General features: G+C 43.3%; 1 pseudogene; it reads right to left on the bottom strand.

The window, feature by feature from the left end:
• Window positions 1-1680: 1680 nt before the first annotated feature.
• LOC117077679 lies at window positions 1681-3104 on the bottom strand (annotated as a pseudogene).
• Between the last annotated feature and the right edge of the window lie 11568 nt (window positions 3105-14672).

Raw genomic sequence — 14672 nt, 5'->3', positions numbered from 1 at the left:
TGCACTCCAACCTGGCAACAGAGCAAGATTCCGTCTCAAAAAAAAAAAAGAAAAAAAGAAATACCAGAGATTGGGTAATTTATAAACAAAAGAGGTTAATTGGCTCCTGGTTCTGCAGGCTGTATGCAGATTCTGCAGGTTCTGCAGGAAACATGGTACTGGCATCTGCTCAGCTTCTGTGGAGGCCTCAGGAAACTTTCAATCATGGCAGAAGGTGAAGGGGAAGCAGGCATGTCTTACATGACTGGAGCAGGAGGAAGAGAGAGGGGAGGTGCTACACACTTAACCAGATTTCATGAGAACTCACCATCACGAGAACAGCACGGAGGGGATGGTGCTAAACCATTCATAAAGGATCCACCCCCATGGTCCAATCACCTCCCACCAGGCCCCACCTCTAACACTGGAGTTTACGATTCAACATGAAATTTGGGCAGGGACACATATCCAAACCACATCACCCAGCATTGTATTTTGTAAATAAATAACTTGTTTAATTTTAATCTGTTTCCTCACAGCTGGAGGAAAATTTGCCTCAAGGTGAATTATGCCTTGAGTCCCACCCATATCTGCTTTAGATGGGACTGGACTTTGGATCTTTGAGTTGACACTGAAACAAGTTAAGAATTTTCGGGCTACTGCAATGGAATGAATGTATTTTGCATTGTGAGGACATGAATTTTGGGGACCAAAATAGAATGCCATGGTTTGAATGTGTCTCGTAAAGTTCATGTGTTGGAAACTTAATTCCCATGGAATAGTGTTGGGAGGTGGGACATAATAAGAAGTGATTAGGTCATGAGGGCTCTACCTTCATTAATAGATTAATGTCATTATCCCAGGAGTGGTTTAGTTATTGCAAGAGTGGCTGTGTTATAAAAACAAGTTTGACTCTTCGTGTTCCCTTGCTCTTACCCTCTCTTGTCCTTCCGCCTTCCATTATGGCATGACGCAGCATGAAGGCCCTCATCAGATGCTGGCTCCATGCTGTTGGACTTCCCAGCCTCCAGTACCATGAGCCAAATAAATTTCTGTTTATTATAAATTACCTAGTCTGTGATATTCTGTGATAGCCATGTAAAACAGACTAGGACACTCTGCCTGTTTCAAAACCCTCCAGCAACTTCCAGTTACATTTTGTATAACGTCCAAACTCTTTACTTTGACCTGATAAGATATAGTAGCCCTTACCAAAATATCTGATCTTATCCCATACTATGCTCTTTGCGATGCTTCCAGCTATAATTTGTTCTCTCTTCAGGGCCTTTGCACCCTGCGTAAAATGTTCTCTCGCCATCTTTCTCATCATCCACATCTCAGCTCTAGGGTCAGATCCTCGGAGAGGCTTCCCTGGTCATCCCAACTCAGGAGCCCCCTACTGTGATCAGTATCTCATCGCATCACCCTGGTTTTTTCTCTCTTTTTTTTTTTTTTTTGGCGGGGCTGGGGGGTTGACCTGGGCTATGGCTGGGTCAAGTGCCTGCTTTATTCAACGGGAAATGCCCAAGTGGGACTCACCCCCACCTTTCACAATGTAAAGTGAGCAGGGAGCTAGAAAAATAACGCATGGATCCAGACGATCCAGAAAGACCCTGCTAAGTCAGCTCAAGGCCAAGACTGGTTGGCATGAGAGAACAAAAGGTGACAGAAAAGCCTTGGGCAGCCTGAGCCACAATGGGCCTAGCAGAAGTAGTTGGGACATTCGTGGGCAACCAAATGCCAGGTTTGATTAAAAGTGTCCGTGACAGCCGGCTCCACGGGCCCTTTCTCTGTCACTGCCAAGTTCTGCTCCAGCTTCTCCAGGCTGGACATGCCCAGGATGACTGCGTCTCCATGGGCACCCTGCAGCTGTAAGTGGTGGTACATCCACCAGAGGGTGGCCGAGGTCATACTGGGGGCACTGGCACCATACACAGCCTGGATGGCCTTCTCCACCAGGGCAATGGCCTTGAAGTGGTGCTTCTTCCAGAAGCGATTCCTATAGGTCTCAGCCCAGCTATTCCCAAAGAAGTGGCCCCTGGGCTGTTTCTTGCCTTTGTCCTCATACTTGTACTTGCCGGTCAGCAGGACCCCAGCCAGAGGGTGTAGGCATAGAACCTCAGTCCAAAGTGCCCGAGGCAGGGGAAGAGCTCCATTTCCACCTGCCAGGTGGTGGCATGTACATGCCCTGGTACACAGTGGGCAGGATCCAGCCTTTGTTTTTATTTATTTATTTATTTTTGAGACGGAGTCTCACTCTGTGAGTCTGGAGTGCAGTGGCACCATCTCGGCTCACTGCAAGCTCCGCCTTCCGGGTTCACGCCATTCTCCTGCCTCAGTCTCCTGAGTAGCTGGGACTATAGGTGCCCACCACTACACCTGGCTATTTTTTTGTTTTTTGTTTTTTTTTTTGTATTTTTAATAGAGACAGGGTTTCACCATGTTAGCCAGGATGGTCTCGATCTCCTGACCTCGTGATCCACCCACCTCAGCCTCCCAAAGTGCTGGAATTATAGGCGTGAGCCACCGTGCCTGGCCCAGCCTTTGCTCTTGCAGAGCGTACAGATCTCCGCCACTTCTCAGCCGGCATAGTTGGAGAGGCCAAGTTCCATGAACTTGCCTTCCTGGTGCAACTGGTGGCAGGCACACAGTGTCTCTTCCATTGGGGTGCTGTGGTCAGGTGCATGTAGGTAGAAGAGGTCCACTTGGGGACACTGCAGCCTCTTCAATGACGTCTCCAGCTGGTACCGGACAGTGTCAGGCTTTAGTGATTTTCCCTCCCAAGGGCTGGCCTTGGTGGCAAATTTCACTCAGTAGTCGTCACTGCCCAGCCCCAGGCCGCCCCGGATGGTTTTGGACTGGCCATCGCTGTACGTGAAGGCCATGTCCAGCTTGGTGTGTCTGCACTTCAGGAAAGTGTGCATGGCCATGGCACTGGCGGATGCGTCCATGTGGCCCCCCATCTCCATGGTGCCTAGCACCATGGCGTGCCGGGCCAGGATGCCCAAGGTGGCCCGCGTTGACGGTGGACGGGACATGGCTAGCATGTGGGCCTCAGGTGGCAGGGAGCGACCTGCGCAGTGGACCGCAGCGTGGGGCATGGTGCGAGACTCGGCGCTCAGCATGGCCGTGGCGCCTGCCCCTCACCCTGTTTTGTTTTCTCCCTACCACTTAACATAATCTCAAATTGTCTGTCCATTTATTGGTTTGCTTATTATTATATATCTTCACCACAACTAGAATGTAAACTTCATGAGAATGGCAATCTTATTTGCCTCTGTCCTGCTGAATGTCTAGCAACTGGTTCAGTACTTAGCAGGTGCTCAGTGGATTATTTGTTGAATAAATGAGTCAGGATATGGACCCGCGTTGTTGAAACCATGGGAAATATGTGATCATATGATCACTTCAAGGAAAGCCTGAAGAGTTAAATGTGGATTATAAAGGAAGGAGCAGAGGAAAGAATGCCTACAAAGCAATTTGGAGGAACAACCAGGTGGTAGGAGGAGAAACAGGAAAGTGTGATGTTACAGAAGGCAATCCTACTTCTCTCCCCAAAAGCAACCAATGCTAACAGATGGGTGGGTATTCTTCCAAATCATGTTCTTATATTTACATACATTCACAAATGTTTATATTACATGCATATGTAGTTTTGGTTTTTATATAAATGAGCTCATAGTACATGTATTATTCTATCACTTGCTTTTTTTTAAAAAAAAACAACAACAGCTTTTTTGAGCTATAATTCGTACACACACAATTCACACATTTAAAGTGTGCAGTTCAATTGTTTTTAGTATATTCATGGATGTGTGCAACCACTGCCATAGTCAATTTTTAGAACATTTTCATCACCTCAGAAACAAACCCTGTATCCTTTAGCTATCGCCTCTTTATCCCCCAACCTTTAGCAACCACTAATCCACTTTCAGTCTTTATAGATTTCCCTATTCTGGACTTTGATATTAATGGAAGAATATGTAATATTTTGTGACTGGCTTATTTTACTTAGCACAGTGTTTTCAAGGTTCATCCATGTTGTAGCATGAATCAGAACTTCATTCTTTTTATTGCTGAATAAAATTGCTCTTGCAGGCCAGGCATGTTGGTGCACGCCTGTAATTTCAGCACTTTGGGAGGCTGAGGCAGGTGGATGACTTGAGCTCAGGAGTTCAAGACCAGCCTGGGCAACATGGCAAAACCCTGTCTCTCTACAAAATACAAAAAATTAGCTGGATGTAGCAGTGTGTTCCTGTAGTCACAGCTACCCAGGAGGCTGAGTTGGGAGGATTGCTTGAGCCTGGGAGGCCAAGGCTGCAGTGAGTCATGATTGTGCTACGGCACTCCTGCCTGGGCAACAGAGTGAGACCCTGTCTCAAAAAAAAAAAAAAAAAAAAAAAACCCAAAACTTGCAACTTGCTCTTGGCATATCCATTGTGTGGATATACTACATTTTGTTTATCTATTTGTCATTTGGACATTTGGGTAGTTTCTACTTTTTTTTTTTGAGATGGAGTCTCACTCTGTCACCAGCTGGAGTGCAGTGGTGTCATCTCGGCTCACTGCAAACTCCGACTCCCTGGTTCAAGTGATTCTCCTGCCTCAGCCTCCTGAGTAGCTGGGATTAGAGACCCACTTATGGTGAGAGATGTGCCACCACACCCAGCTAATTTTTGTATGTTTTTTTTTTTTTTAGTAGAGACAGGGTTTCACCATTTTGGCCAGGATGGTCTCAATCTCCTGACCTCATGATCCAACTGCCTCGGCCTCCCAAAGTTTTGGGATTACCAACGTGAGCCACCGCAATGAGCCAGTTTCTACATTTTGGCTATTATAAATAACATGCCTATGAGTATTCATGTTTCAGTTTTTGTGTGGACATATATTTTCATGTCTTTTGGGTATGTATCTAGGAGTGGGATTTCTGGGTCATATGGTAACTCTGTATTTAACGTTTTGAGGAACTACTGGATTGTTTTTCAAAGTGGCTGATCAATTTTATGTTCCCACCCGCAGTATATGAGACTTCCAGTTTCTTCACATCTTTGCCAACACTTGTTAGTATCTGTCCTTTTGATTATAGCCATACTAGGGACTGCGATATCACTTGCTTTTTTATTTAATGTGTATGGAATTTTTTCGGTATCAGTATATATAGATATCCTACTTTTGTGTGTGTGTATGTGTGTGTGTGTGTGTGTGTGACAGAGTCTCACTCTGTAGCCCAGGCTGAAATGCAGTGGCATGATCTCAGCTCACTGCAACCTCTGCCTCCCAGGTTCAAGTGATTCTCCTGCCTCAGCCTCTTGAGTAGCTGGGATTACAGTCTCCTGCCACCATGCCTGGCTAATTTTTGTATTTTTAGTAGAGATGGGGTTTTGCCATGTTGGCCAGGCTGGTCTCAAACTACTGACCTCAGGTGATCCGTCCACCTGGGCCTCCCAAAGTGCTAGGATTACAGGCGTGAGCCACCATGCCCAGCTGATATCTTACATATTTAACTGCTGTATAACATTCCACAGAAACCATGCTTTTCAAGATATTCCTGCCTATATCGTTGTGTTATTTCTTCCACCAGGGCTCAGCAGCCTGGAAATAGAAACAGTGGTAGTGGATCGATTCAATTGATCCAGATTTGGAAGTTGCATGGCAGGTAAGAAGGATTTGGATGGTAATGGTGAGAGAGGATTTGAAATGATTTATCAACAATGTGGTGCAGATCAATCCTGGTGCATAAGTGACTAACAAGAGCTGGAGTGGATGGCATAGCATAGTGACTAGAACCCTAAAAGAAGGGGTTTTACATGAAAGTGGAAAGATAGCTTTTTGTTTTGTTTTACATTTACCCATTCCCTCTGTTGAGGTTTTTTTTTTTTTTTTTTTTTTTTTTTTTTTTTTTTTTTTTTTTTTTTTTTTTTTTTTAATACTGAGTTATTCACTACTTTGCCTTCTGTTTTTTTGAGACAGAGTCTCATTCTGTTGCCCGGGCTGGAGTACAGTGGCAATCTCGGCTCAATGCAGCTTCCACCTCCCGAGTTCCAGTGATTCTTGTTCCTCAACCTTCCGAGTAGCTGGGATTACAGATGCCCACCACCATGCCCAGCTAATTTTTGTGTTTTTATTAGAGATGGGATTTCACCATGTTGGCCAGGCTGATCTCGAACTCCTGACCTCAAGTAACCCGCCCACCTCAGCCTCCCAAAGTGCTGGGATTACAGGCTTGAGCCACTGCGCCTGGCCTGCTTTTCCATCTTAAAAAGATGATTCAGAACATAATATAACCTTGTCTTGTGACTCAGCGTGGCCATTATGATCATCTGCTTTTGCCCTGGACCTCTGAGGCATGTAGGAATATGTCTTTCCTTACATAATTAGGGAGGAGAACATGTCTTCTCCCTAAGTGTGTTCTGGATTTTTGTGCTTTTGAAGAAGTTCTGAGATCAACGTATTCCTGGGTTCTTCTAATGTGTAGCTGTTTGACTAAGGACTGGCTCCATACATCTCCTATGAAGTAAAATTCATGGGTTTTATGACAGCAATTTTACATGCTGCTTAGATGCTTTTTTCTCATCTAGGTTTTTAGTTATATAATGGCAGAGATTATAAGAAATCTGATCTCCAGAGAAGTGTTGATACTTCTTTAATTTGGCATAGACTATTTTTGGCAAGCTAGTTTTCTAGCATTGAACAATTTAATGAATAGGTTCATAGTCACCCTATCCACATTCTTTTTAATGGTAGAAAACAGTCTCTCCAATACAGTAGCCATTAGCTACATGTGGATTTTAAAATTTAAATATAAATTAATTAAGAGTAGGCTGGGCATGGTGGCTCATCCCTGTAATCCCAGCACTTTAGAAGGCCGAGGCGGGTGGATCATTTGAGGTCAGGAGTTCAAGACCAGCCTGGCCAACATGGTGAAACCCCGTTTCCACTAAAAATACAAAAATTAGCTAGACATGGTGGTACACACCTATAATCCCAGCTACTCAGGAGGCTGAGGCAGGAGAATTCCTTGAACCCGGGAGGTGGAGGTTTGCAGTGAGTCGAAATCCACTGCTGCACTCCAACCCGGGTGACAGAGCGAGACTCCATCTCAAAAAAAAAAAAAAAAGAAAGAAAAAAAAAAGAAAAAGAAAAAGAAAAAGTTCCCTTATTGTACTAGCCACATTTCAAGTGCTTAGTAGTCACATGTGGCTAGTGGCTACCATACTGGAGAGTGCAGATGTAGAACATTTTCATCATCAAATAAAGTTCTATAGAGCAGCAATGGTTTAGACATTGAGCCAGTCTCTTCTCAGGCTTGTTTCCAAACTAGAGTCTCATGGTTTAAGTGCATCCTTGTACAAGCAGCCATGCTCATACTATTCTCCAACACTCTCTGACTTCCAACGCCTGAGCATTGTCATTTGCCCTCTATTAGTGTTAATTTCCTATGGCTGCTATAACAAATCACCACAAGTTTAGTGGCTTAAAACAATATAAATTTATTATCATATATGACATAGTTTTGATATTTGTCCCCTTCAAATCTCATGTTGAAATGTGACCCCTAATGTTGGAGGTGGAGCCCATTGGGCGGTATTTAGGTTATGGGGGGTGGATCCCTCTTGAATAGCTTGGTATCGTCCCCATGGTAATGAGTGAGTTCTCACTCTATTAGTTTACAGGAGATCTGGTTGTTTACAAGTACATAGCATGCCTCCCCTCTGTCTCTTGCTCCCCCTCTCACCATGTGACATGCCTGCTCACCCTTTGCCATCTGCCATGAATAGAAGCTTCCTGAGGTTCTCACCAGAAACAGATGCTGGCATCATGCTGCTTGCTGCTTATACAGCCTGCAGAACTGTGAGGCAAATAAACCTCTTTTATTTATGAATTACCCAGTCTCAGGTGTTCCTTTATAGCCACACAAAACCAACTAAGGCAATACAGTTTTGGAGATTGAAGTTCAAAATCAACCATTTTCCAGCTTCTAGATGCTGCCTACATTCCTTAGTTCATAGCTCCTTCCTCCGTCTTGAAAGCCTGCAGTGTAGCATCTTCAAGTCTCTCTGTGACTCTCTGACCTCTGCTTCCATAGTCACATGACCTTCTTTGACTCTGACTTTCCTGCCTCTTTTATGAAGAGTCTGTAATAAAGATTAGGTCCCCTTGGGTAATGCAGAGCAATCACCTCATTTCAAGATTATTAATAACACCTGCAAAGTCCCTTTTAGCATTTTACCATTATGTTATACTGGTATGTTGTGAGTACCGCTATTCAGCCTGCCACAGACAGTTTTCTACAGTGGCATTTTGTTTTCCCGTGATGGACAGTGATCCAGTGGTCCTTATTTTCCAGGACTAGTGATACACAGAGTATGATGATATCCCAAGGTTTTATATAAAGGGAGAATAATGTTTTAAAATCTTATTTTATGTGAGAAAACATTTTAAATGGTCCATTTTCAAGGTTTGATAAATCTAAGTACTGGCAGCCAGCCTGCAAATGTGACAAACCACACAACTCATGCACCTAGAAAGTCACAATAAGCAAACAGAATGTAGGGGAGGAGTCAGCCTATAAAGGGGAAGAAAAAGTTTCCAAAGTTATTGGAAAATAAAAACTTAAGCAGGGAAGGGGACTGGGTTATAACCTTATAAGGGATAATGAAACTTAGGTGACGTCCAGGAAGATTGTAACCCCATAGTACTTGACCAGTGAGCAACAGGGGGAGGGAGGGATTTGTGTGCTAGGAGATAAATTACCTGCTGTAACTGCCCCAGGTGTGTCTGCCTACCAGACACCCAATCTTGCAAGATCACCATTAAAAATCTTGCTTCCACTGTTCTTTGTGTCTCTGAGTCCATTCTTTGGGTTTGGACAGATGAATGTGTTTCTCACAAACTTGGGGGCCCATCTGGGATCTCTGTGCCTGTGTGGAGTTGGACTCTGGCTGAGAGGGGACACGCGTCCCACCTGATTTAAGTGGCCTGCTCTGTCTGGGAATCCCGGCTCCCTGCAGAGGCCAAGACTGTTATTCAGGAGGCAGTGGAGGTGACACAGGAAGAAAAGCAGGCACCGTGGCAACCAGGCAACCTCATGTACGAGCCAAGGTAGGAAAATTGGACTGTCAGTATTGCCTTGGTGGTTGGGCATTTTTGGAGGTTGAGTGTGTGTGACTGAGATGTGTCCTAGGTATGAAGCAAGTGTGGAGACCCAATTTACGGTTCTGTTCTCTGGCAAGGGAAACAGCCAGAGAAGGATGAAATGATTCTCGGTGTGTGCAAGAAACCTCCAGTGGGGGGCTTGAGTACACGGGGAAAAGCTCAGACACAGAGACTGACGAAAATGGGAAACAGAAATTCTAGGCCTAGGGGACAATGGAAAGAGGGAGCCAAAGAGACTCCCTCTGACACTCCCCCAGATAGTCCTTTGGGGAGAATGCTGCAGGTTTGGAGGGACAACCCGTGAACCAGCCTCAAGGAAAAGCAAAAGATGATAAAGTATTGCTGTTTTATTTGTCCCAAAGACCCCATTCATAAGCCTTTAGTCTTTTGGTTTAAGTTTGGCTCAGATGAGGATTGGGTGTGCCAAGCTTTAATTCTCTATGTGAATGATAAAACCCCATCCTAGGTCAGGTGCAGTGGCTCATGCCAGTAATGCCAGCACTTTGGGAGGCTGAGGCAGGGGATCATGACATCAGGAGATTGAGACCATCCTGGCTAACATGGTGAAACCCCGTCTCTACTAAAAATACAAAAAATTAGCCAGTGTGGTGGTGGGCGCTGTAGTCCCAGCTACTCAGGGGGCTGAGGCAGGAGAATGATGTGAACCTGGGAGTCAGAGCTTGCAGTGAGCTGAGATCATGCCACTGCACTCCAACCTGGGCGACAGAGCAGACTCCACTAAAAAAAAAAAAAAAAAAAAATTCTCACAAGAAGAGATACATTATGCTCTCTGCTGGATCAAAGAATTAACCCCCATGTTCCCCAAAGAAGAAGAAAAAGAGTCCAGTAAAAAGCCCTTGCCCAGTGAAAAGCCCTGGGACCCCCTATCATGCTTGCCCTTCCATACAGCTCACAAAATAAAGGACAGGAGGATCAAGGGGGCAGCGGGAGAGTTAAAGGAAGAAAAACCTGAGACCATGGGGGAGCCGAACCAATTGCTCCTTTAAGTCCTTATCCAAAATTAAGGAAAAGAACAGTGTGAGAGGGATATTGAGAATTTCCCTATCCTTTCCACACAGCAGGCATCTAGCATGCTCCCTCTAGGGAAGTTCCCATGGGACAGGGAGAGACTGGCTTTGTAATGCTCCTCTTATAAGTACTGAAGTTAGGAATTTCAAGAAGGAGATGAAATCACTCCTAGAAGATCCCCTCGGTTTAACAGACCAGCTGGACAAATTCCTAGGACCCAGCTTTTACACCTGGGCTGAAATGATGTCTATCATGAATATCCTGTTCACAGGAGAAGAAGGGGAATGATTAGGAGAGCAGCCATGGCCATCGGAAGAGGCAAACACCCTCCCGGCAAGAAGTCTTGCCAATCGAAACAACAAATTCCATGTTGATCCTAAATGGGATGATAATGATCCAGGACCTGGGCCCAAATGCAGGGACTAGGGAACTCATAATTAAAGGGATCAAGAGTCACGCTAGGACAACAATGTCTCAAAAGGCATTCAAGATCAACAAGAAAAGAGGGAAACACTCCCTGGCATTCCTGCAGAGGCTCTGAGAAAAGACTCTAGATTAGATCTGGAGGACCCATAGGGCAAGGCCTTTTTGATATTATTATTTCTTATTTATTATTATTTATTTTATATTATACTTAAGTTCTAGGGTACATGTGCATAATGCAGGTTTGTTACATATGTATACTTGTGCCATGTTGGTGTGCTGCACCCATCAACTTGTCAGCACCCATCAACCAGTCATTTACATCAGGTATAACTCCCAATGCAATCCCTCCCCCCTCCCCCTCCTCCCTCCCATGATAGGCCCCGGTGTGTGATGTTCCCTTCCCGAGTCCAAGTGATCTCATTGTTCAGTTCCCACCTATGAGTGAGAACATGCGGTGTTGGTTTTCTGTTTTGTGATAGTTTGCTGAGAATGATGGTTTCCAGCTGCATCCATGTCCCTACAAAGGACACAAACTCATCTTTTTTATGGCTGCATAGTATTCCATGGTGTATATGTGCCACATTTTCTTAATCCAGTCTGTCACTGATGGACATTTGGGTTGATTCCAAGTCTTTGCTATTGTGAATAGTGCCGCAATAAACATACGTGTGCATGTGTCTTTATAGCAGCATGATTTATAATCCTTGGGTATATACCCAGTAATGGGATGGCTGGGTCATATGGTATTTCTAGTTCTAGATCCTTGAGGAATCGCCATACTGTTTTCCATAATGGTTGAACTAGTTTACAATCCCCCAACAGTGTAAAAGTGTTCCTATTTCTCCACATCCTCTCCAGCACCTGTTGTTTCCTGATTTTAATGATTGCCATTCTAACTGGTGTGAGATGGTATCTCATTGTGGTTTTGATTTGCATTTCTGATGGCCAGTGATGATGAGCATTTTTTCATGTGTCTGTTGGCTGTATGAATGTCTTCTTTTGAGAAATGTCTGTTCATATCCTTTGCCCACTTTTTGATGGGGTTGTTGTTTTTTCTTGTAAATTTGTTTGAGTTCTTTGTAGGTCTGGATATTAGCCCTTTGTCAGATGAGTAGATTGCAAAAATTTTCTCCCATTCTGTAGGTTGCCTGTTCACTCTGATGGTAGTTTCTTTTGCTGTGCAGAAGCTCTTTAGTTTAATTAGATCCCATTTGTCAATTTTGGCTTTTGTTGCCGTGCTTTTGGTGTTTTAGACAGAACATGAAGTCCTTGCCCATGCCTATGCCTGAATGGTTACCTAGGTTTTTCTAGGGTTTTTATGGTATTAGGTCTAACATTTAAGTCTCTAATCCATCTTGAATTAATTTTTGTATAAGGAGTAAGGAAAGGATCCAGTTTCAGCTTTCTACTTATGGCTAGCCAATTTTCCCAGCACCATTTATTAAATAGGGAATCCTTTCCCCATTTCTTGTTTTTGTCAGGTTTGTCAAAGATCAGATGGCTGTAGATGTGTGGTATTATTTCTGAGGACTCTGTTCTGTTCCATTGGTCTATATCTCTGTTTTGGTACCAGTACCATGCTGTTTTGGTTACTGTAGCCTTGTAGTATAGTTTGAAGTCAGGTAGCGTGATGCCTCCAGCTTTGTTCTTTTGACTTAGGATTGTCTTGGCAATGCGGGCTCTTTTTTGGTTCCATATGAACTTTAAAGCAGTTTTTTCCAATTCTGTGAAGAAAGTCATTGGTAGCTTGATGGGGATGGCATTGAATCTATAAATTACCTTGGGCAGTATGGCCATTTTCACGATATTGATTCTTCCTATCCATGAGCATGGTATGTTCTTCCATTTGTTTGTGTCCTCTTTTATTTCACTGAGCAGTGGTTTGTAGTTCTCCTTGAAGAGGTCCTTTACATCCCAGTTGGATTCCTAGGTATTTTATTCTCTTTGAAGCAATTGTGAATGGAAGTTCATTCATGATTTGGCTCTCTGTTTGTCTGTTAATGGTGTATAAGAATGCTTGTGATTTTTGCACATTAATTTTGTATCCTGAGACTTTGCTGAAGTTTCTTATCAGCTTAAGGAGATTTTGGGCTGAGATATGGGGTTTTCTAAATATACAATCATGTCATCTGCAAACAGGGACAATTTGACTTCTTCTTTTCCTAACTGTATACACTTGATTTCTTTCTCTTGCCTGATTGCCCTAGCCAGAACTTCCAACACTATGTTGAATAGGAGAGGTGAGAGAGGGCATCCCTGTCTTGTGCCAGTTTTCAAAGGAATGCTTCCAGTTTTTGCCCATTCAGTATGATATTGGCTGTGGGTTTGTCATAAATAGCTCTTATTATTTTGAGATACGTTCCATCAATACCGAATTTATTGAGAGTTTTTAGCATGAAGGGCTGTTGAATTTTGTCAAAGGCCTTTTCTGCATCTATTGAGATAATCATGTGGTTTGTCTTTGGTTCTGTTTATATGCTGGATTACGTTTATTGATTTGCGAATGTTGAACCAGCCTTGCATCCCAGGGATGAAGCCCACTTGATCATGGTGGATAAGCTTTTTGATGTGCTGCTGGATCGGTTTGCCAGTATTTTATTGAGGATTTTTGCATCGATGTTCATCAGGGATATTGGTCTAAAATTTCTTTTTTTTGTGTGTCTCTGCCAGGCTTTGGTATCAGGATGATGTTGGCCTCATAAAATGAGTTAGGGAGGATTCCCTCTTTTTCTATTGATTGGAATAGTTTCAGAAGGAATGGTACCAGCTCCTCCTTGTACCTCTGGTAGAATTCAGCTGTGAATCCATCTGGTCCTGGACTTTTTTTGGTGGTAGGCTATTAATTATTGCCTCAATTTCAGAGCCTGCTATTGGTCTATTCAGGGATTCAACTTCTTCCTGGTTTAGTCTTGGGAGAGTGTAGTGTCCAGGAAATTATCCATTTCTTCTAGATTTTCTAGTTATTTGCGTAGAGGTGTTTATAGTATTCTCTGATGGTAGTTTGTATTTCTGTGGGGTCGGTGGTGATATCCCCTTTATCATTTTTTATTGGTCTATTTGATTCTTCTCTTTTCTTCTTTATTAGTCTTGCTAGGGTCTATCAATTTTTTGATCTTTTCAAAAAACAGCTCCTGGATTCATTGATTTTTTGGAGGGTTTTTTGTGTCTCTATCTCCTTCAGTTCTGCTCTGATCTTAGTTATTTCTTGCCTTCTGCTAGCTTTTGAATGTGTTTGCTCTTGCTTCTCTAGTTCTTTTAATTGTGATGTTAGAGTGTCAATTTTAGATCTTTCCAGCTTTCTCTTGTGGGCATTTAGTGCTATAAATTTCCCTCTACACACTGCTTTAAATGTGTCCCAGAGATTCTGGTATGTTGTATCTTTGTTCTCATTGGTTTCAAAGAACATCTTTATTTCTGCCTTCATTTCGTTATGTACCCAGTAGTCATTCAGGAGCAGGTTGTTCAGTTTCCATGTAGTTGAGTGGTTTGATTGAGTTTCTTAGTCCTGAGTTCTAGTTTGATTGCACTGTGGTCTGAGAGACAGTTTGTTATAATTTCTGTTCTTGTACATTTGCTGAGGAGTGCTTTACTTCCAATTGTGGTCAATTTTGGAATAAGTGCGATGTGGTGCTGAGAAGAATGTATATTCTGTTGATTTGGGGTGGAGAGTTCTGTAGATGTCTATTAGGTCGCTTGGTGCAGAGATGAGTTCAATTCCTGGATATCCTTGTTAACTTTCTGTCTCGTTGATCTGTCTAATGTTGACAGTGGGTGTTGAAGTCTCCCATTATTATTGTATGGGAGTCTAAGTCTCTTTGTAAGTCTCTAAGGACTTGCTTTATGAATCTGGGTGCTCCTGTATTGGGTGCATATATATTTAGGATAATTAGCTCTTCCTGTTGAATTGATCCCTTTACCATTATGTAATGGCCTTCTTTGTCTCTTTTGATCTTTGATGGTTTAAAGTCTGTTTTATCAGAGACTAGGATTGCACCCCTGCTTTTTTTTGTTCTCCATTTGCTTGGTAGATCTTCCTCCATCCCTTTATTTTGAGCCTATGTGTGTCTCTGCATGTGAGATGG

Source organism: Trachypithecus francoisi, unplaced genomic scaffold, assembly GCF_009764315.1.
Source record: "Trachypithecus francoisi isolate TF-2019V2 unplaced genomic scaffold, Tfra_2.0 Lachesis_group6, whole genome shotgun sequence".
Classification (NCBI taxonomy): Eukaryota; Metazoa; Chordata; class Mammalia; order Primates; family Cercopithecidae; genus Trachypithecus; species Trachypithecus francoisi.
The sequence above is the reverse complement of the archived record's forward strand: the minus strand, read 5'-3'. Positions and strand labels throughout refer to the sequence as shown.